General features: G+C 48.3%; 1 protein-coding gene and 1 long non-coding RNA gene across 4 annotated transcripts in view; one reads left to right on the top strand and one right to left on the bottom strand.

Annotated features, from left to right (window-relative positions):
• Window positions 1-4,185, bottom strand: part of RASSF4 (Ras association domain family member 4) — a 31,581-nt gene extending 27,396 nt beyond the window's left edge. For 2 of the 3 annotated variants that reach the window (XM_057308476.1, XM_057308477.1), the window contains exon 1: window positions 4,061-4,166. The gene's annotated coding sequence lies outside the window, so the exon portion shown is untranslated. Of the gene's footprint in view, window positions 1-4,060 lie in introns of all 3 variants that reach the window. The other variant, XM_026481578.4, reaches the window with a different exon arrangement.
• Window positions 1,804-10,875, top strand: LOC113243129 (uncharacterized). Its single transcript, XR_006408015.3, has 3 exons — window positions 1,804-1,964; window positions 9,299-9,482; window positions 9,932-10,875. It is a non-coding gene; the product is annotated as an uncharacterized LOC113243129 (long non-coding RNA).
• Window positions 10,876-20,842: the final 9,967 nt, after the last annotated feature.

The raw sequence follows: 20,842 nt of genomic DNA, 5'->3' as shown, positions 1-20,842 counted from the left end.
GGCAAAAATAGATGGTCATTGTCCTCCCTTGGCCAAATGGCAAATGCATCAATATCCAAATTTAAATGTTCTGGGCATGTCTGGGAGACCTGGTAAGCTCTAATACTTTACACAAGGATGATGCTTATTTTCTTATTTAGGCATGATTAAAATTGAATGTGTAAATAAAGTGACGTGGGAAGCGAAAGAAAGGAGGGCAGAGCTGTGGGGCCCAGCTGGGAGCCTCAGGCCCCGGCTGCTGGGACTGGAAGGAGGCAGGAGGCTCAGGGAGAGAGGGCAGGTGCAGGGACACTGCCTCACATTCCTAAGAAGCCTGAGTTCCCTGCTCAGCAGCCCATGACCACTACTTCCAAAGGCCAGCTGGGGGGGGGGGCAGCAGGAGGCACTGAAAACAAGGAGCCTTAAAGGCACCCCCCACCCCCAGCACCTGTCAGCCAGCAAATGGCAGGAGCCTGGCCGGGGAGGAAGCAGCGGTGCCCGCTGCCCGTACCAGCTGCCTCTGCGAGGGGCCTGGCGGAACACAGGCTGCCCCTCGGCAGCACATGTTTGCCGAGAAAGCCGGTCTGGGGATACGGATGACAGGCAGCGACTCAGCAGCTGCTGCCCCTGCCCCTCCACGCTGCCGTCCTTACCCTCCTCTCTGGTTCCCACCCCCCCCCCATCTGCCTCGGGCTCAGCCCCACCCCTCCCTGCCTTAGCCCTATAGCTAGGAAGGAGGATGGGGCGGGGCGGGGGGTGACACACTGTGCACAGTCCAGATGGAGGTGATGGGGGCTGAGGGAGAGCAGGAGACCTGGCTGCCGAGCTGCCAGCCACCTCCCCCACTGCCTTCTCCTGGCTGACTCAGGGACCCCAGCTCCCTCTGCTGCTTGCTTCCCACCCCCACGGTCCTGGGCTCCCACCCACAGGTCTCCCTGAGCCCATCCTGGCACACAGGCCTCCCTGACATTGTTGCCCTTACTTGGAGGAGCTGGGCCCTCTGCGCCTGAGCGGGCTGGCCTTCCTCGAATGTTCCAGACAGCCCTAGCTGGGACGCAGGGCCTCATGCAGGCCCCTGCGGCAGGATTTCTGGTTTCTGCTCTGGCTTTCAAGGCATGGCAACCTCAGGCAGGAAAGGCATTTCCCAACCTCCTGCTCCCTCTCTCATACACACCTGTGGCCAGAGGGCCCTTCTTGCCAAAGCCAGGCTCTCCTCTTGCCTGCGGAAGACGGGATCTATGCAAACAGGAATCCTCTCAGCCATGTTTTTTTGGGCCAAACAGGTGCTCAGAATGACCAAGATCCTGAGTGCCAGGGGCCAGAGGTGGGGGCAGTCTGGGGGGCAAGCCCTCCAAGAGCTCAGTGCTGCCGCTGTGGGGCTGCCCCGGGGGCTCTCCGTGGCTGCCCCCACCTCCGCCGGCCACCGCACCAGGCCTGTGGGCTGGCGGTGCTTTCTTGTGAGACATTGTGTGGCTCAGAATCTTCTGGGCCACAGAACCCTTTGGAATCTCTTGAAAGCGTAACACATACTCCCCGGGAAAATGCACATATGTGCATGAGTGTGCAAGGATGCACACACCAAATCTGCATACCACTGCCGGGGCCTCAGGCCCCTATTCACGTGCCCCTGGATCCCCAGATGCCAGGTTAAGAACTTCTGCTGAAACGTGTCACAGTGAGAGAGAGCAGGCGAAGGGGCCTCCGGGAGGGAAGTCTGGGGGTGGGGTTTGCTGCCACATGCACCTGGCCTGTGACTCCAGCATGTTGCGCCATCCCTTGGGCCTCAGTTTAGCCAGGATTGTACTGGCAGCTGGTCCAGAACGTCCTCAGGGCTCTTCCCAGCTCTGCAGCTATGGGGCTACGTGAGCTCCCTGCTCTCACCCCCAGAGTCAGGCGGGGCAAGCGGAAGGGGTTCCGAATCTCTCCCTCAGCAGTGCATCCTGGGGAAGGAGGTCAGGCAGCCAGAAAAGAAAACTGAGCAAAATGTAAGTTCCCCTTTAATAAGAGAAGAGGCTCTGGGAAGTACAGCCACTTCCTATTTGATCTTAATTTACTTTAAAACAAGTCCAAAATATTTCCTTCAATGTACTCTGTGACCAGATAACCACCCAGCCTTTACAAGGATCTGGGTTTAAAGCTCTGCTCTGCGATGCGTCAGCTGTGTGACCTTAGACAAAGTCCCTTTCTCTCTCCGAACCTCAGATTCCTCACTAGCTGAATCACGGACTGCTGTGAGATGGGCCTCACATGGAGCTCACCCCTAATAAACCGAAGCTCCCACGACAGGTCGCTATGGCACTTGGAAGAGATGGCAGGGCTCTGGAGATGGGGATGTGGGACTCAAAGAGGACGGCAGTCCTCCCAGCTGCAGTGGCTGTGAACAAGGACATATGGCTGAGTTTACTCTCAAAACCAGGGCCCAAGTGCCCAGGGGCCCGTCTGGAGCGCCTTCTGGTAGACCTCCTAGTCAGGGTCTCCCTGTGAGGCTTTGCGTTGACAGGATCTCAACTGCGAAATGCTGAGTTCTGCTCATGTTCTTGGTTCTCTGGCATTGTCCCTCTGACCTTGTCCCAGGGGGACCCTGGACCTTCACTCTGTTCTCCACCTCCAGGCCACCCACTGGAGTCTCAGGGTGGAAACAGGGCCTCCCTTCCCACTTTCACAGGGGCTGTCTAATCTGTGGCCTCAACCCCACTTTCACTGTCAGGTCTTGAACCACCGGCACCACACACAGAGAGAATTATGACAAGAACTACTGCAAATACATTTCACTGCTGACAAAGTGCTGAAATACACCCCATTACAACTTCCAGCCAGAAATTTTTTGACCTGAATTCAATGCATTCCATCATCTTCCCTTCTTTCCCTTCCCCTCTTCTCCTCCCTCTTCTTCTCCTCTCACTCCCGCAATCTATCCTTCCTCCATTCCTCCCTCTAGCACTTCCCACCCTGGTGGTGGCAGCTCAGGAATTAAACAGGGGAGCAGGAGGCAGGCAGACCTGCGTTCACCTGTTAATTCTACCAATTCATTTGATTTTTTTTTTTTTTTAATCATAGCTACTGGCGACAAAGCTTGATTGCACCCTGAGTAGTTTAAAACTACAGAGAAGCTAGCAGGGGTTTCTTCTGCCAGTGCAGGTGTGTGGTTTTGGAGTCTAACCTGCCTGGTTTCATATTCCAGAATCCCGGCCCCATTTGCTACAACTATATTTAATTTGTTTATGAAGTGAGGTTACTAAAGATCTCCTTATAGTGTTTTAAGAAAGCACTGGCCAGCCCTGGCCTTGCACTGATGGTGTAAGAGAAGGCCCTCCTTCCCACAGGGCTTTGTCACATTGCACAAACTCTGAAGCATCAGAGTTCAAAAGCATCAGAATCAGAGAGGCAGGAGCATGGGGGGAGAACAAGATGGTGGGCAGGGTGAACTCTGAAGTCAGTGGGTGAAATGAATGAGACCTGGCACAATGAAGTCTGAGTTCAAATCCTGACTCCAGCACTGACTCATTTGGGTGAAACTGGACAATTCCATAATTCTGTAAGCCTCAGTCTTCTCATTTGATAATGGGGATAATGAAAATATCAGGGCTGTTGAGAAGTAGGTGCCATATTGTGCTAATGCCCTTTGCACAGGTCTGGGAACCAGGCAAATCCTTTATAAATAGCGTGGTGAGGCAAGCCCCTCCTTCTGCTATTATCTCGGCGCCGGTTTTCCATCTGTGAAATCTGAGAGTTGTGCCAGAGCCTCTTTGAGCCTCTCCCCCCCCAACTAAGATGAATGCCTAAGATGAAAGACAAGGTGAGCAAAGGTGTAGCCTGCGGCCGCTCTCACCTGTGGTGCCAGGTTTGAGCCCCTGAAGTGCCTTCCCCCTGGAGAAGGTGCCTGGCGCAGTGCCCACTCTCAGCGATGGGCCTGAGGCCCAGGCTGCGCCAGGCTGGCAGGGGGAGGGAACTCTGCACGCGGCAGCCAAGGGGCACCAGTGCCCAAGCTCCAGAGTCCATGGCTGGGGGCGGTCTCGGGCTCGGGGATGGCGGAGACGGTGCTCCGCGGACGCCCCCAAACTCTTGCCTGTGCATCACTCACCCTCCACTCATCGCGCAGTCCAGAAGCCGCTGCCCTTGCTGTGCCCTCGCCCGCACCGGAGCTGTGTCCGCAGCGGCTAAAGCCCCAGGTCCCCGGGGCTCGGCGCATAGGGCCCGCCCCTCCCCGCCCCTCCCCGCCCCTCTCCAGGCGCTGGCCAATGGCCCGCCCCATCTGTCCCTCTCCGCCCCGCCCCTCCCCGCCTCCTCCCCGCCCCTCGTCTCGCGCAGGCCAATGGCGCCGCCCCGCTCGTCCCGCCCCGCCCCCGGCACACCGAGAAGGGTGGGCTCCGGGCGGTGCCGGAGGGGCTGCGTGGAAGGTTCGGGGAGTCAGACCCGAGAGATGTCCCCGTACCATGACGAGGGCGCCCGGAGACGCTTGGAGGAAGCAGCCCAGACTCTGCCGGGAGGGTTCAGGGTGTGGGCGGAGTCCGGACCCTTGGGTGACCAAGACCCTTGGGTTTCCAACAAAGGCCGCTGCGTGGGCGCCGAAATTACTAGTGAGCACTGGGGAGGACGTTTTCAGTTAAAGCCCGAGCATTGTCATCTTTTTTACTCACGGGGCACTGGTGTGTGGTCCTGCTGTTTGATTGGGCGTGGACTCTCAGAGCTCCACCGAGTTTTAGAAATCGGATCCGATGGTGAAGAGGAGAGGAACTTCTTCTTTCAGTCGCTGCCGGCTGAAGGAGGATTTGCCTGCACCGAGGCCTTTCGGAAGCTCAGAGACTTCAGTGCTTCTGGGGTATGGGGGTGGCGGGGGTGGGGTGGGGGGCGGGGAAGAGGCTGATGGAAACACTTGCAGTTTCTGTTTTGTATCACCATCCCTAGTCCTGACCTCTGGACCTCCTCTCCCCTACTCTCAAAAGAAATCATTTTGGTGTTATTCGATCTGTGGGTCTTAATCTTTGTAGAAACAGATGGTTGTTTTAGAACCTGATATGTACCCTCTAGAAAAATGCAGGTAAAATCAGCCTGGGTTTTGAGTTTATGGGCCTCTGGTCCCCTCTTGAGAGGGGCTGTGCTAATCATTGTTGTCAGGGCTGTGGGATTTGGGGTCAAGAGATTGGGCTCTGCTGTCTATTTCCTGCATGACCTTGCCATGTTGCAACTGCTCTGGGCCTCAATTTCCCCACCTGCAAAAATGAGGGGACCAAAGATGACCAGAGATTCTTCAACTTGGCCATTGCATGAATCTGTGGAGAATAACCCATCCTTGGCCAGCTCAGGGCTTCCCTGTGGTCAGGAACCCCCCACTCCTGCATAGCCCACAGGTCTGGTCATCAAAGCCGAGGCCAATAACTGGTGCTTCTTAAAGTTTTTCAAAAACAGTGGGCAAAATTCAACATAGCCCTTAACCTCTGAGTATTCATTCCATGCCCAACGGGATAAATAAACACAGCACCAGGGTAACATACAATTTCCCTGGGGCTTTCCAGCACTTGAGAATGAATCATTTCTCTTATCTAGTTGATGCTATGTCTAGGACCAGGACTAGCCTGGAGTGATGATTGTGTTTGAGGAAGCAACTGATGTGCCTTGCCCTCCCACTATGTGCCGTGCGCTGTGCTAGTGCAATACGTTGGGGATCCCACACAATCCCCTCGACACCCCCAGGGAATGGGTATTTCCACCTGGATTTTACATGGAACACAAGTGTCCATCATCAGGGTCCTCAGTTTCCTCGGGAGGAGAACCATCTTTTCCTTTAGTTTTCAGTGAAACTGTATTTGGTCTCCAGCTCATTTATGGTGGGTGTTTCGGATATTATTAGTTGCCAATCCATTATCCATTGTCTTCATTGGGAAAAAGAGAGGAAGGAAGGAATGGAACTGAAAAGGAAAAGAGTTGGGGTGCCTGGGTGGCTCAGTTGGTCAAGCGTCTGCCTTCGGCTCAGGTCCTGGGATCGAGTCCCGCACTGGACTCCCTGCTCAGCGGGGAGCCTGCTTCTCCCTCTCCCTCCGCTCCTCCCCCTTGCTCATTCTCTGTTTCTCTCTCTCTCTCTCAAATAAATAAATAAAATCTTTGAGAAAATAAAAGGAAAAAAGTTGAGAGAGAGAGGGAGAGCCAGCAACTTGTTTGGAGCGTGCCATGCCAGCCCTAGTGACAGAACATGACCACTTGCATTTTTCATATGGTGCTTTGCAACAACCCAACCCTGAGTCATGAAATTAAGTTAGTGGATGATGTGACTTGTATTAAAAATAATGGAAGAGAAAATATCAGTTGACAGCACACAAAGTAAGTATAAGTTGTGTCTTATGAAACTTTTGTTTGCATTATGTATGTTTTGGTTATATGCATTAGGCTGATATGAAATGTGTTTCTCACTGTGGGCTATGGTCAAAAGTGTTTGAAAGCCACCAGGTCAATCTTGACAATCCTTTTCATGACTTTCCCAGCTTCCTTTGAAACTAGCAGGGCCATATGACCCACTTCTGGGTGAAGAGACAGGGAAAAGTGTTCTCGGGGTGGGGGCGAAGTACACTTTTGCTTTCCTGGTAGAAGGAACAGATATCCCTTTCACTTGCCATTCTGTCTCAAATGTGGATATCACGTGTAATTTCTGGAGCACTGGCAGCTCTTTTGAGATCATGATAAAACATGTCCATATGCTAAGGTTGGTGGACCATAAAGATAAAAAGAGTCTGGGTCTTACTAACACCATGGAGCTCTTGTATCATGCCCGCACTGCCTCCTCTAGACTTGTCATGGAAAAAAATAGCCCCCTATTTGTTTAAGCCAGAGATTTGTGTTTTCAATGAAGGGCCAGATAGTAAATACTTTGGCTAAGTGGGCTAAATGGTCTGTGTTGCAACTACTTAACTCTGCTATTGTAGTTTGAAAGCATCCATAGGCCACATGTAAACCAAAGGGCTTGGCCATGACTCCGATAAAACTATTTACAAAAATAGGCGGTGGGTCACATGTGACCCTAGGCTGTAGTTTGTTAACTCTTTTCCTAGATCATCTCGCCCTCTTTATTGACTCTCTGACCTCATCTCCTCCTATTTGCCCTCCTTCTCTCTGCTCTGGTGATACTCTTTTTCCTGCATAGGCCCATCCCACCACAGGGCCTTTGCACTTCCTGTTGCCTCAGCCTGGAAGGCTCTTCCCCCACATGTCCACAGGACATGTTCCTTCACCTTCTTCAGGTCTTTATTCACAATTCACCTTCTCTTCAAGGTCTTTCTTGGTCCCCTAACTAAAATGCTTCTCACTGGCTCGTACATTCTACTCTCTGGCAAGCTGTGTGTTTCACTTCTTTATCATGAGCTCCTGGAGGGAGGAGACTCATTAAGACTGTTTCTGTTGCGTTAGCTATTGACTCTGCCTGGAATGGGTAGTGTTTAACCAATATCTGGTGTATGATCCCCGCCCCCCCTTTCTGCCAGATTCAGGAAAGAAAACAGACTCAGGGAGGTTCAATACCCCATCCAAGGGGACACAGTGAATAAAGTGGTAGAATCTGGGTTTGCACTCTGGTGGTCCCAGGGGGTCATGTTTGTGCCACCAAGGAGTGAGGGTAAAACAACACCTACCTCTGTTGGAAGGTCGGACCTCAGGGGAGCTGAGGCCACACAGAAGTCTCTGCAAGACTTCTCACCCTGGTGCATTGCCCCAGTAGAGGGGGCCGGTGGGAGTCCACTAAGGAATGGGGCATTATCCTGTTCGTCTTGGCAGTTTCACTTTTTCTAGCATTCTTGCCTCAGAAAGTCTTTAGAAAAGTCATTATTTTGTGGACAGTACAGACTGACTTGTAAGATCCATAAAAAGCCAAATGGAAACACTCACGATCCAACATTTTTAGTCAAGAAAGAACGACAAGAATGAATTTGTGTTTGAGTTGCAAGGGGTTACATGTAAAGGAGCCCGCGTCTGATAGAACACACGTGACTTCTTGCACCAGATAAGGCTGCCACTGGGGACGGGTGCAGGGCTCTGCTTTTGCTCGTGGCTTCTGGGCACCAGTGTCCTGTTCCAAGAAGGCTGAGAAATTACCTTCTTTCCTCCGGTGCCTCGAGAGGCAAGTCATGAGAATGCCAGGGTATAATCACATGTTGTTGAGATGTAATTTAGGTTTCTCCGAGTCTTGAAAAATAGGTTTATATGATTTAACATAAATGCTATTAATAATGAGGATCATTTTCAACGCCATTCTCTGAAAACAGTAAAGGGGAGTTTGAGTGAAAATTGCTGGTTAACTGCCTGGATGACTTGGTATGATTTTTTTCCCTTGACTGTTTCTGACATAAGATTCAGAACAAGTGAATTTTAAAGCAGTTTTTCAAAGCCTTCATGATTTCAAATGTATGTTCTTGAGAAAACAATTGAATGATTGCACTCGACTGAGGTCTGTAAGATCCAGTTTAAACCAAACAGCTTTTCTTTGCCTTTAATGGGCTCTGTTTTATGAAACCCACCAGCAGGAAGAGGCCACTTAGAGAATGCTTCTTGTACCACTTGCTTTGATGGAATCCTTGGGTAGTGAGGTCATGCCATTGCATAATGTTGATACAGAAGGATTTGCCGTCAGTTTTCAGATGACTTCTCAAATAAGCCGCACACCATCTCCCCTTCTTTCCTATGTGAAATGGTTTTCATTGACTCCATTTGTTAGCATATAAATAATAACTTCAGGTTAATATAGGGAACTCTACAACCCATGCAGGCTGGCTGAAAATGAGAATTTATTCGCCAAACAGACATCAATTTGTGTAACGTATGCCACATAACTGACTTCTGGTTAAACGGACACATACATAGATGCACATATACACACACGCACACGTGCACTTTCCCTATGACGTATTATTTGTCCTTTATGGTTAGGTTTTGGAAAACTTTCATATCCCATGTCAGAAAATTCTTAAGGGCTTAGGCACAGGGTTTTCTAGGAGGGAGAGAGCTTGCTTTAAAAGGTGAGATAGCTAAAAATTGCTCCTGAAACTTCCTTTTGGGGAAAAATATTGGCTTAGCTCAAGCCCTTTCTCTACTTGGTCTTGAGAAAAGGATGTCACTGTCCCTAAGTCTGCTCTAAAGACATGTGAGGACAAGGATGTCATGAACATCTCTAGGCAGAGAGCATAAGGAGGTCTGGTTTGTAATGGGTCAAAGGTCTTTCCCTTCACCTTTTCTTCCCTGGTTTCCTGACAGTGAATATATATACATATAAATATGATTTCGGTTCATCCAACAGTACAAACCAGAAGGCTGAAGAAGGGACATCTTTTCCCTTCCTTAGGCTTTCGCTGCCTTCCCAGGCCTCCCGCAGATCTATGTCACCTCGCCACCCACACTTCACACACCTTGCCAGCTTCTACTTGGCTCTGCTCCTGGAGGATGCTGACGATGTGGGGCTGCCAGAAACTCGATGATCATGAGTGGACATCGTAATGGCCACAAGTTGCTAACATCTCAGAAATAAGGTAAAATAACTATGACAATGCAAGATGTCTGAATATATTAATTGTCAATGCAACTCAAATTTCAATAACAGGAAATGACTTCATGCTCTTCAGTATTTCGATTCATTTAAGAAATGGCAAGACTATGGGGCGCCTGGGTGGCACAGCGGTTAAGCGTCTGCCTTCGGCTCAGGGCGTGATCCCGGCGTTATGGGATCGAGCCCCACATCAGTCTCCTCCGCTATGAGCCTGCTTCTTCCTCTCCCACTCCCCCTGCTTGTGTTCCCTCTCTCGCTGGCTCTCTCTCTCTCTGTCAAATAAATAAAAAAAAATAAAATCTTAAAAAAAAAAAAAAAAGAAATGGCAAGACTGTTGGCCGGACACGGCCTGACACAGTACAAGGGCAGGAGGGTTTATGAAAGGACAGTGTCTCCAAGTATAACGTCTTACGTAAGGATTTCCCTCTACAGAGAGTCTGGTGCTGCTTGGGAACCAGAATTCCTATGAACAGCCAGATACCGACTGAGATCCAAGGCGGCAAAATAATAAACGATTAAGACCTTCCCTCAAGCCAGGATATTAAACAGCCAAAGGAAGTGGAGGCTTTCCAGATGGAAAAGAAAGGAACCTTGAGAGAGAGAGAGCACAGAGCATTTGCGCAAACAAGGGCCATTTGTCCAGTTCCTGGGCTTTGTATTTCAAAGAAGACCATCCTCAGGGCACTCTGGGGAGACTCCCCAGCCAGAGAATGTGGCTGCTGCTGTGTTCTGGAAGGAAGGACAGCCCTCTAGCTCTTCTCCCAAGCATGCAGTTTCTAAGGAATGTGAAACATCCTCAACGGGAAAGGGGCGCGCGGGCCAGACTTGACCCGTTAACCTTGTGTTTAAAAAGATGTTTCAGCGGGGTTGGCCTCACCTCTGAACCTGCCCTCAGAGCCACCCCTGTTTAGTTCTTGGTGTGCCGGGGGCTAGCTTCCCCAAGTTTCCTTCCCAGCCTCTGGAACTGTGAACTCGAGATCTGTGTGTCTAAGGCAGGGTCATGCCCTATAATAAACGTCTTAGGTTTTGTGTCCATTGGGGAATCGTCTCTGGCATCTCACATTGGAAACTCCCTCTCGGCATAATAAACAGGATGTCAACCTTACAGCTGGGACAGAATTAGAGCAATCAGTGTATTTGTCACAGTTCTCCAGAGAAATTGATAGCCAGATAGATAGATATGAGAGAGAGAGAAAGAGAGATATTGAGATTTATTTTAGGGAAGTGGCTCACGTGATTGTGGGGGCTGACAGGTCATAAATCTCTTGGGCAGGCCGGCAAGCTGGAGACTCAGATAAGACTTGATATTGCAGTCTGGAGTCTAGAATCTGCAGGCTAGCACACCGGAAGCGCAGGCGGGGGTTCTCCGTTACAATCTTGAGGCAGAATTGCATCTTTCTTGGGAAACCTCTGTCTTTCCTGCAAGGCCTCCAACTGACTGGGTGAGCCCATCCCGTTCTGGAGGAAGGTAATCTGTTTTACTGGAAGTCTACTGATTTAAATGTTAATCACATCTCAACAAACACCTTCACAGCAGCATTTAGACTGGTATTTGACCATGGAATGGGGTGCCATGGCTTAGCCAAGTGGACACAGAAAACTAACCATCACAATCAGTGAGTTTGGCCAACAGTTTATACCCCATCTTGTCCTTCTGAGGACAGACTCTGTGGCAGATACTGGGCATTCGAAGACTCTTCAGGATGTGACGTGCCTTCTTTCCCAGGGATTTCATGTTTTAATGTACCTATGTAATCTGTGGCGATTTTTGAGGAAATTTGCTTCTCTATTGGCCAAATTGGTCTAAATTAGAAGTTGGCAAACATTTTCAGTAAAGGGCCAGAGAATATCTATTTTCGTATTTGTAGACCACACCATTTCTCTTACCACAACTCAAGCTATAGATAATCTGAAATGAATGGTGTGGTTGTGTTCCAATAAAACTCTATTTAGAAAAACAGGCAGAGGGCCGCCTGATTTGGTCCATGGGTAAAGATTGAGTTTGGGGTGATATTAGACCTTTTCTCCCTGCGAAACCTGGCACAAGGGGTGGGGAAACTACACCCTGGGTTGAGATGCTTTCAGCTGTGAGGAGTAAAAAACTCAAAGTGGGTTTTAACATCTCATATAATAAAAAAAAGCCCAGGAATGGGTAGTTCCGGGGTTAAGTCTAGGTCCCAAAGGCATCTTCAAGAACCAAAGTTCTTCCCACCTCCGTACTCTGTCATCTTCAGCATATCGGTCTAGTTCTCCCTGGTATTTGCAAATGGTTCCTATACTTCCTGGCAGACATGACCACGTTCAATGGAAGAAGAAAAAGGGTGTGCTCCAGTGCAGCTCATTTTAGTAGCAAAGAAGCCTTTTCCAGGAGGTACTGGGCCATCTCCCTCAGCTCCCACTGGCCAGAATGAGGTTGTGAGCATGCTACCGAGGTTGGACCCTCTGTGACTGGCTGGGTGAAACGCATGGTGGCCAAGGGGATGAAGGTCGATTAACCATGAAAATTCAGGCTCTACCAGCAAGCCCGCCATTAACGGTGTCCCTGGGAACAAGCCCAGTAATGCTTACAGTCACTGCCGAGCCCTAGAAGAAGCCAGCAATGCCTGCGGTAAATTCTGGGTCTATCACAAGAGGGGGGCCGAGAGGGGGGCCAGAGTGGGGGCAAATTGCTGCCGTGTGATAAGTGAGCAGAGTTTGAAAGGAAAGAAGGAGGGAAACAGTCTGGAGAGTAATTCAGGGGAGCGGGTTTCCTCTGTGAAGTGCCACGTAAAGGGGCTGGGTGGGCCCAGTGGAGGCTCTGGTTAACTGTGAGGGAACCCTGGCTAGAGAAAGGGAACCCCCCAAGCCAGAAAAATGGGAACTGAAAATGTCCCTGGAGGAATGAAGAGTGCCCAGGGGACCTGCGGTCAGCAGGCTCCCCTCTCCCTCACCCGGTTGCTAGGAAAGTCTAGGCCAACAAACTCCAGGCTCAGGGGAGGGGCAAGAAGCCCTGGGAGGCTGTGGGGCTGGTGTCAAAATGACGTTGTCTTAGCTATTCCTCCTTGCGTGGGGGGGTGACCCTGCCGAGGCTGGGGTTTTTATTCTGGATTTGGAGGCAGCCCATGCAGGAGGGCTGAACACAGCTCCCAGGCTCTGCTGGGCCTAGCTCTGCTCCGGCCCATCAGCCACCAGGGAAATCCAAAAACTGCCAGCACCCACCCTCCCCCGTGTGATAGCCCGATGCTGATCAGGTTGGGGTGCGGGGTGCAGAAGAGCCCGTCTAGCCCTTTCCTTCCCTTCCCTTTCCTTCCCTTTCCTTCCCTTCCCTTTCCTTCCCTTTCCTTTCCTTCCCTTTCCTTTCCTTTCCTTTTTTTTCAAGAAAAATTCAATTGTTTTTTAATGATACACGATAATGGATAATACACAAGCTTCATTCTTATCTATAGTTCTATCCGGTACCATAATTCAATTTAGACACACTGCGTAGGATGTGACAACAATCATATTAATAACCAAATAACCTTCGTGACTTTGTTTGGATGACAGTTTTAACAGTGAACTCCAGGTCACAACACAGTAACCATCACCAAGGTTTCGGAAGACAATGGCTTCTCTGCCCAAGCAGGTTGTAAATACGTTTTGAATGGAACTTGGCAGCCCCTGAAGGGATTCTAACTGTTGGGATCATTTGTCAGGACAGCTTCAGAGCGGACTGAGTCTGCGGAGGTGAGGGTGCTTAGTGCTCAGGAGAGAAACCACGCCCAGGCATGTGAGCGCAAGGGTGAAAAATGAGGTAAACCGAGTCACAACCAAAGTGGGGAGCTGGTTTTCTGCCTTGATCCACTTGACTCGGTTCTCCCCACTCTCTGACTTTCTTGACCCCTCCCTGTCCCTTGCCTCCTCTCCTTCGATCCCTGGGAAAAATTAGTTTCAGATGACTTGATTGGAAGGGATCTTAGGGTCATCTGCTCCATACTCTTCTCATTCAGAAGATGAGGGGGGAGAGGCCCAGAGGAAGGGGCACGATCGAGGCCATGGCCGTGAGGTCTGTGGCCAGTCTCAGACTTTGGTTTCCTGATGTCACTGAGAATTCAGGCTCTGGAACCTGAAATGGATGCTGGCTCTACCGAGTCTTAGCTGTATGGCTTGTGCAAGGCCCTAAATTCTTCATGCCGTGGTTCCTCGTCTGTAATATGTGATCGTAACAGACCCTGTCTTAGACGCTGTGAGGATCACAGGATATGAAACCTACAAAGAACCGAACGCCTGGCACACACTCAGGTCTCAGTTCTCTCAGTCGTTCCATTCATCATTGTCGACGCCACTCTTTGCCTTATACTCTTTCTGCTGCACAGAAATCTCCTTTGTTATGTTTGGAAAATAGACCTACAGGCTTCAGACTCTGATGGCTTGGCCACGCTTCCCTTGTCTCAGGATGGACAGTTACGTGCCTGATAATATTCTAGTCCTACTTTTGAAGCTCAACACAGATCCACCTTCATAGATCTCCTTCTGAGTTCATCTCCCACGGCACACTGTGTGCAATTTCATTGTCATGCTTATATCTGCCTCGTGTCAGCCACACTTACGGTCCATCGATGGGATCAGACAGCGTGCCTGACTCACTCCTTCAGCCCAGAACTTTGCATGGTGCTTGGTTCACCAGTAGGTGCTTAATGAGTATTTATTGAGTTAAATTGACTTTTGTCTCTAGCAACCTATTTCTTAAGTTTCTGTTGGTGCTGCTGGTTTCAAAGACAGGAGCCGTGTTCCACTCTGGAAAGAGGAACCCAAGACTTCAGGGCTATGAATATCTCAGCGAGCTTCCTGGGAACGGGAAACTGAAGTGATAGCGAGCTGTTGCACCCTCGTCCCACTCAGAGCCATGTGCAGCCTAACACAGAAGCGGCTGGTTAGGGACAAATGATTCATCACAGGCATTGCCCGTCCACTTTACTTGTTATCTTCTCTTTAAAGGGAAATGTGATTTGAGACTCGCAGAGGCTTTCAGTATCTATTAGGTGGTGAACATTCCATCGGAGGGGCTCTTGCACCTGCCCCAGTATATTCCCAGGATACTTCTCTGGTTCTAATGCTCCCCTCTTTCCCATATCATTGTCCTAAGAGATTATGCAAATTTCCAGAAGCCCTCACTGTACAAAACATTGCACAGCCTATCTTTAGACTCAGAATTGGATTTCCCTTGGGCCTGCTCTGAGGTCTGGGCAAATGTTCCCTGTGAACGTGCACAGCTGGGCGTCTCTCCCTGATGGAGCCGGCAGGACTTTTGGAGATGACTTAATTCCCTCGGGCCCCAAATCTCAGCAGAGCCCCATGGGAATATACTCGTGGCCTCCTGGAAGCTTCTTTCTATGAAGCTGTTTTCACCCTTGTCATAATATGAAATTGGAAGTATGATGTTTCACTTAAATGAAACTTGGCTTCTCCAAATTCCCCTTCTCTTCTGTGCAAAGGTCTTGACTTATCAGTTCTTCCTTCTTCTCGGAACAATGATAAGATAACCAGCCAGGGAGATCCCATGGGAGCAGCCCCTATCCAGCCAATGGGGACAGTCCCCCCGTGTCTCCCAAGAGCCTGACGTTGCCTTCCCTCCCGGGGTGGTCAACGAACTGACTCTCCACCTGCCAGCCAGCAGCTGTCGAGACTCTGGCTGAGCTTCAGGCTGGATAACTGACCAGTTTACAGAGAAAGCTTGAAAGTTTGTGCAGGCAGGGAATGGAGCAAGAGGTTTTCCCATTTGGACTTATTAATGAGTATGTTTCCTCTGAGAGATTAGTAAGGAGTGGGATTACATAGGACCCCAGGATTTCCTAGGATAAGCATGTCATTGGCAAGGGATAGCTCTAGGCTGAGCTGAAAGGAGTGGGTGGGACTGACAGCCCCCAGAGAGAGCTGCCTCCCAGCAGAGTTGACCAAGGAGGGAGCAGAGGATACCAGAGCCCCTGCAGGCACCCACGTTCCAGAAAAGGAGCATTCAAGGGGACCAGGGAGCTGATATTTACTGAGTCCTTGCCAGCTACCAGCTAATTCTTGAAAGTAGGTGCTATTATTATCCCCTCTTTACTAATGGGGAAGTAGAGGCTCAGAGGGGCTTATATGAACTCTGGCCACATAGCTGGTGAAAAGCAGATCCAGGGTTCAAGCCCAGGTCCTGTGCACTTGATGGTCAACGTTCTCATCAGTGCATAACGTTTCTTCAAAGTATGGCAGAAAAAAGTCAGGAGTGAGGCTTCCGGCAGCTTGAGGAGCCCAGGGGAGCCTCTCCCTTATGAAATAACCACTTAACTAGAGAAAATTGTAAATATCAATTATTTAAAATCTCTGGAAATTGTCTTAAAAGCTTACAGCAAATGGAGAAACACTCATTTAAGAATATCTACTAAATCTTGGTGAGAACAGGGAGGGTCTATGGCATATGAACCATGACCTGCTCCCTTCTCCCCTCTCAGCTCCATCTCATGGAAACTCTATGCCGGTACTCTACCCTGGGCAGGTATGGCCGATAACACAGGCCATACCTCTCCCTCGGATTCCCAGTCTAGGTTACAGTTTTGCCCCCAAAGGGGCAAGATGCTGGTGTTTCTCATCTTCACAGCCCTGTGTTGCAGAAGTTCTATCCTGAGGAGGCACCGCCAAGATGACCCAGGCTCCCTTCTTCCACGGAGTCCCCACTCCCCTAGCAGAAAGTCTGCTCCAGGTACAGTGGACTGAGAACACTGGGACCTCAACTGCCACACCCCACTCACTCCCCGGATGGAGGCTCCACGCTGGGAGAGGCAAACTGAGAGTACTGGGGCTGTCTCATCTCAGCACCTACTTGTAGAATGGGGTGTCACTCCGGGGAAACAGATATCTGTACCCATCTCTGGCTCCTGAGCCGTGGTACAGATGTTCTATCCAGGGAGAAAGCAGACAGTAAGGATGAAGAACTCACAGGTCTGTCTCAAGGGACAGATTTTATTTAGAACAGAATGTGGAGAATTCCATGCATGGGGGGAGGGGAGCAATTGAAAATAATGGCGATCTTGGTAGAGAGCGATTTAAAGGATGCTCATTACTCCACGGCATTAGCAGCAACAAGCAAAAGAGAGGAACAGCTAGGAGTTTGCTAGAGAATTGGGTAAAGAGACAGCCAAGAAGAGCTTTCTTGGGATCTCAGTCAAGTCTGGGAGTCAGGAAGGCTGTGTGTATTTCTTAGGCTGCTCCCACTCACACGATCATCAGGGGGTGGGGCAGACTTGAAATCACTTCCCCGTTCACACACAGATCCATCAACAAATGGTAGATGCCTCACTGGCACGAAAGGCTTAAGCACCAAATGCTGGGCTAGTAGCAACTCCTAGAAAGCCAGGCTCACAAATATAGTCACACATAGGCCTGATAGCCTGGCACACAGCTTTGTGTGTCCAAACGTGTCCCCTCTCAGGAGTGGCTGGGGAGGAAACATCCAAGCTACTGTTTCCTGGCTAAATGTGGGGGGAAATGTAAATTTCTAGAACTGTGATAGAAGTCTCCAAGTCTTACACACACACACACACACACACACACTGGTGAAGGGTAAGTATCTAACTGGTCAAAGGCACTTAAGCACATCTTTTGACCAATAAATGGCTTATGCTGACCCAGGCGAGACTCCTAGGGAAGGTGGCTAAAAAATCGAACACAAGGAAAAGAAAACCTGAGCAGGGACCTAAGAGGCTGAACACTGGGGGAAAGTGGATTGACTTCACAGAATTAGCCCAGCCAAGTTAGTAGGCAAACACTGACAAGAGATAAACAAATGAATAAACAAAAACGAGAGACTCAGGCAGGGAAGGAGGAGAACCAGTTTCCAGGGTAGTTATCGTAGATTACCTAAAATGTCCAGTTGTTAAGAAAATCACACCATGCACATGTGATACACAGGGGGAGAAAGCAGGCAATAGACACAGTGTTTGAGGGGGTCCAGAAGTGGGACTTGGTGACAAAGACTTCCAGGCAGCTATTTATTATAAATATGTTCAAAGGAAAACATGGAAAAAATTGAAATCATACCAAGTGTGTTTTCCAACCACAATGAAATTGAAATTGAATTAGATTATGTGTAAATTAAATAACATATTCCTAAAGGGCCAGTGGGCCAAAGAGGAAATCAAAGGAAACTAGAAAATACTTTCAGATGAGTAAAAACAAAAACTCCACATATTAAATCGTACAGGACTCAGCTAGAGCAGCACTCAGAGACAAATGTATAGCTGTGAATGTATACATTAAAAAATAAGAAATACCTCCTATCACAACCTAACTTCTACTTGAAAAACACAGAAGAGCAAACTAACAGCAAAATTAGCCTAGGGAAGAAAGGTGAAAGGTTAGAACAGAAATACATGAAATAGAGAATAGAAAAACCATAAAGAAAAATCAATGAAATCAAATGTTGGGTTTTTTTAGAAGTTCAAAAAAATTGACAATCCTTTAGCTAGAATGACCAAGCAAAACAGCGAGAAGACTCAAATTACAGAAATGAAGGTGACTATAATGTAATATTACGAACAACATGACGCCGACAAATTAGAGAACTCGGATGAAATTCCTAACAAGGTGACAGATGTGTTCATTAACTTGACTGTGGAAATAATTTTACAATGGATATGTAAATTAAGTCATCACATTGTCCACTTAAATATATGTAATTTTATTTGTCAATTGGACCTCAAAAAAGCTGAGAAAAAAAGGAAAACCATTCCAGTTACAAAAGCATGAAAAAAATATAAAATATTTAGGAATAATTTTAACAAAGAAGGGTAAAGCTTGCACATAACATTGAAAGAGATTGAAGACGATCTAAATAAATGGAAAGGCACCATATATTGGGTTGGAAGAATTAACATTATGAAGATGGGAATGCTCTCAAAATTGGTCTACAGAGTCCATGAAATCCCTATCAAAATCCCAGCTGGCTTTTTTTTTTTTTTTTGCAAAAATTGACAAGCTGATCTTAAAATTCATCTGGAAATATGAGGGACCTTAAATAGCCAAACCATCTTGAAAAAGAATAAAGTTGGGGACTCACACTTCCTAGTTTCAAAACATACTTACTACGAAGTTACAGTGATCTGAACTGTGGTGAAGTCAGAAGGACAGATACACAGATCAACGGAATAGAATTACAAGTGCAGAAATTTTTGGTCTATAAATTTTCAACAAAGGTGCCAAGACAATTAAATTCAACAAATGGTGTTGGGACAACTGGATAGCCACAGGTAAAAGAATTAAGTTAGACTCCACATCACACCACGCACAAAAATTACCCCCAAACTGGGGGCGCCTGGGTAGCGTAGTCGTTAAGCGTCTGCCTTCGGCCCAGGGCGTGATCCTGGCGTTCTGGGATTGAGTCCCACATCGGGCTCCTTGGCTGGGAGCCTGCTTCTTCCTCTCCCTCTCCCCCTGCTGTGTTCCCTCTCTCGCTGGCTGTCTCTCTGTCACATAAATAAATAAAATCTTAAAAAAAAAAAAAATTACCCCCAAACTGATATTTCTAGGTTTAAGGACCCAAACTATAAAACTCTTATAAGAAAATATGGGAATAAACCATGACCTTTGGTTAGGCAATGGCCTTTTAGATTTGGCCACAAAAGAATAAGCAACCAAAGAACAGAAATAGATAAATTGGACTTCACCAAAATTAAACCCTTTGTGTTTCAAAGGAAACTATCAAGAAAGTGAAAAGGCAACCCACAGAATGGAAGAAAATATTTGTAAATCATTTATCTGGTAGGGTCTAGTATCTGGAATGTGTAAGAAATTCTTACGACTCAAAATTGAAAGACGACCAAATTTTAAAAAGGCAAAGCGTTTGAGTAGACACGTCTCAAAGAAGATACTCAAATAATCAATAATAACATGAAAAGATGCTCAAGCCCGTGAGTCATTGGGGAAACGCATATCAAAACCGTAATGAATGGATGACTGTAATAAAAAAGACGGGCAGTAGCCAGCGTCGGCGAGAATGTGAGAAATCAGAGCCCTCATACACTGTACGGCAATGTGAAATGATGCCGCACCTTTGGAAAACAGGTTGGCAGCTTTGCAAGAAGTTAAACGTTGAGTTACCGTTTGGCCCGGCAATTCCACCCCTAGGCGTATGTCTAAGAGAGATGAAAATACATATCCACGCCGCAGCGTGAAAGTTCCCGACAGCATCGTTCATGACAGGCGCAAAGTGTAAAGAGTCCAAGTGTCCATCAACAGCTGAATAGATGAACACAATGGGACGTACACGTGTAATGCAGTATTATTCAGCCACAAAAAGGAGTAACACAGGATACATGTGACAACAGGGATGAACCTTAAAAATAGTGTGTTAACTGAACAAAGCAAGTAACAAAAGGCCACATATTATATGATTCCATTTATATGAAATGTTTAGAATAGGAATATCTGTAAAGACAGAAAGTGGATTAGTGGTTGCTTTGAGTGGGGTTGGGGTAGTGATCGCTAATGGGTACCAGGTTTTTTTGGGGGGGTGATGGAAATATTGTGAACTTAGATTGTGGTGAACTTGATTATGAATATACTAAAACCCATTTAATTGTACACTTTAAATTGGTGAATTTTATGGTGTGCGGATTATATCTCAATAAATATATTTTAAAAACAAGAAAAGAAAAGAAAAGAAAAGAAAAGAAAAGAAAAGAAAAGAAAAGAAAAGAAAAACATCCCTTAAGGTTGATGGGGGACAGAGAGGACATACTGGATGGCCCCCAGAGCCCGGCTTTTCTTGATCGAGGACCCACTGGGGCTCTCTGTGTAAGCTGGAAGGTGGTGGCTATGCTCTTCCCAGGCTCAAGCCCTGGAATCTGGAGGGAAGAAAGGAACTCTTGGACCTGCACTGGCCTTGCTGCCGAGACATATTTTGGTGGTGTTTCCTCAGGGCTTCCTTACTTTGGGACCTCCTCACAGTGCACCCACACACAGCGTGAGGCCCCATGGTGATGGGCACGTGCACCCACCTGGGTGATCCGTAATCTAAACAGCACTTTCCCCATCCTTCTCGGTTGAGTCATTGCACCAATTCTGAGAGAAGTGCTGTTATTCCCACGTAATAGGGGAACCTGAGACCAGAGAGGTGGAGAAGGTTGCCCAAGGCCAATCAGCATGTTAGGAGCAGCGCCAATGATCCCAGCCCAATGCTGTGTCTACTTCCCATCGCTCTGTTCCATGTCTACGCAACGTCTGCTCACTTTCTGCTGAGAAAGGGAAAAGGACAGGATAGGCTCAGCCCTTCTGGTCTGTGTTTCTCCTCAGGGATAAGGGTCATCACCACATCTTTATAGAGATAACAGTGCATAGGGATGTGGCTGT

This window comes from Ursus arctos, unplaced genomic scaffold (genome assembly GCF_023065955.2).
Source record: "Ursus arctos isolate Adak ecotype North America unplaced genomic scaffold, UrsArc2.0 scaffold_7, whole genome shotgun sequence".
Lineage (NCBI taxonomy): Eukaryota > Metazoa > Chordata > Mammalia > Carnivora > Ursidae > Ursus > Ursus arctos.
This window is presented reverse-complemented; position numbering and strand designations above follow the sequence as displayed.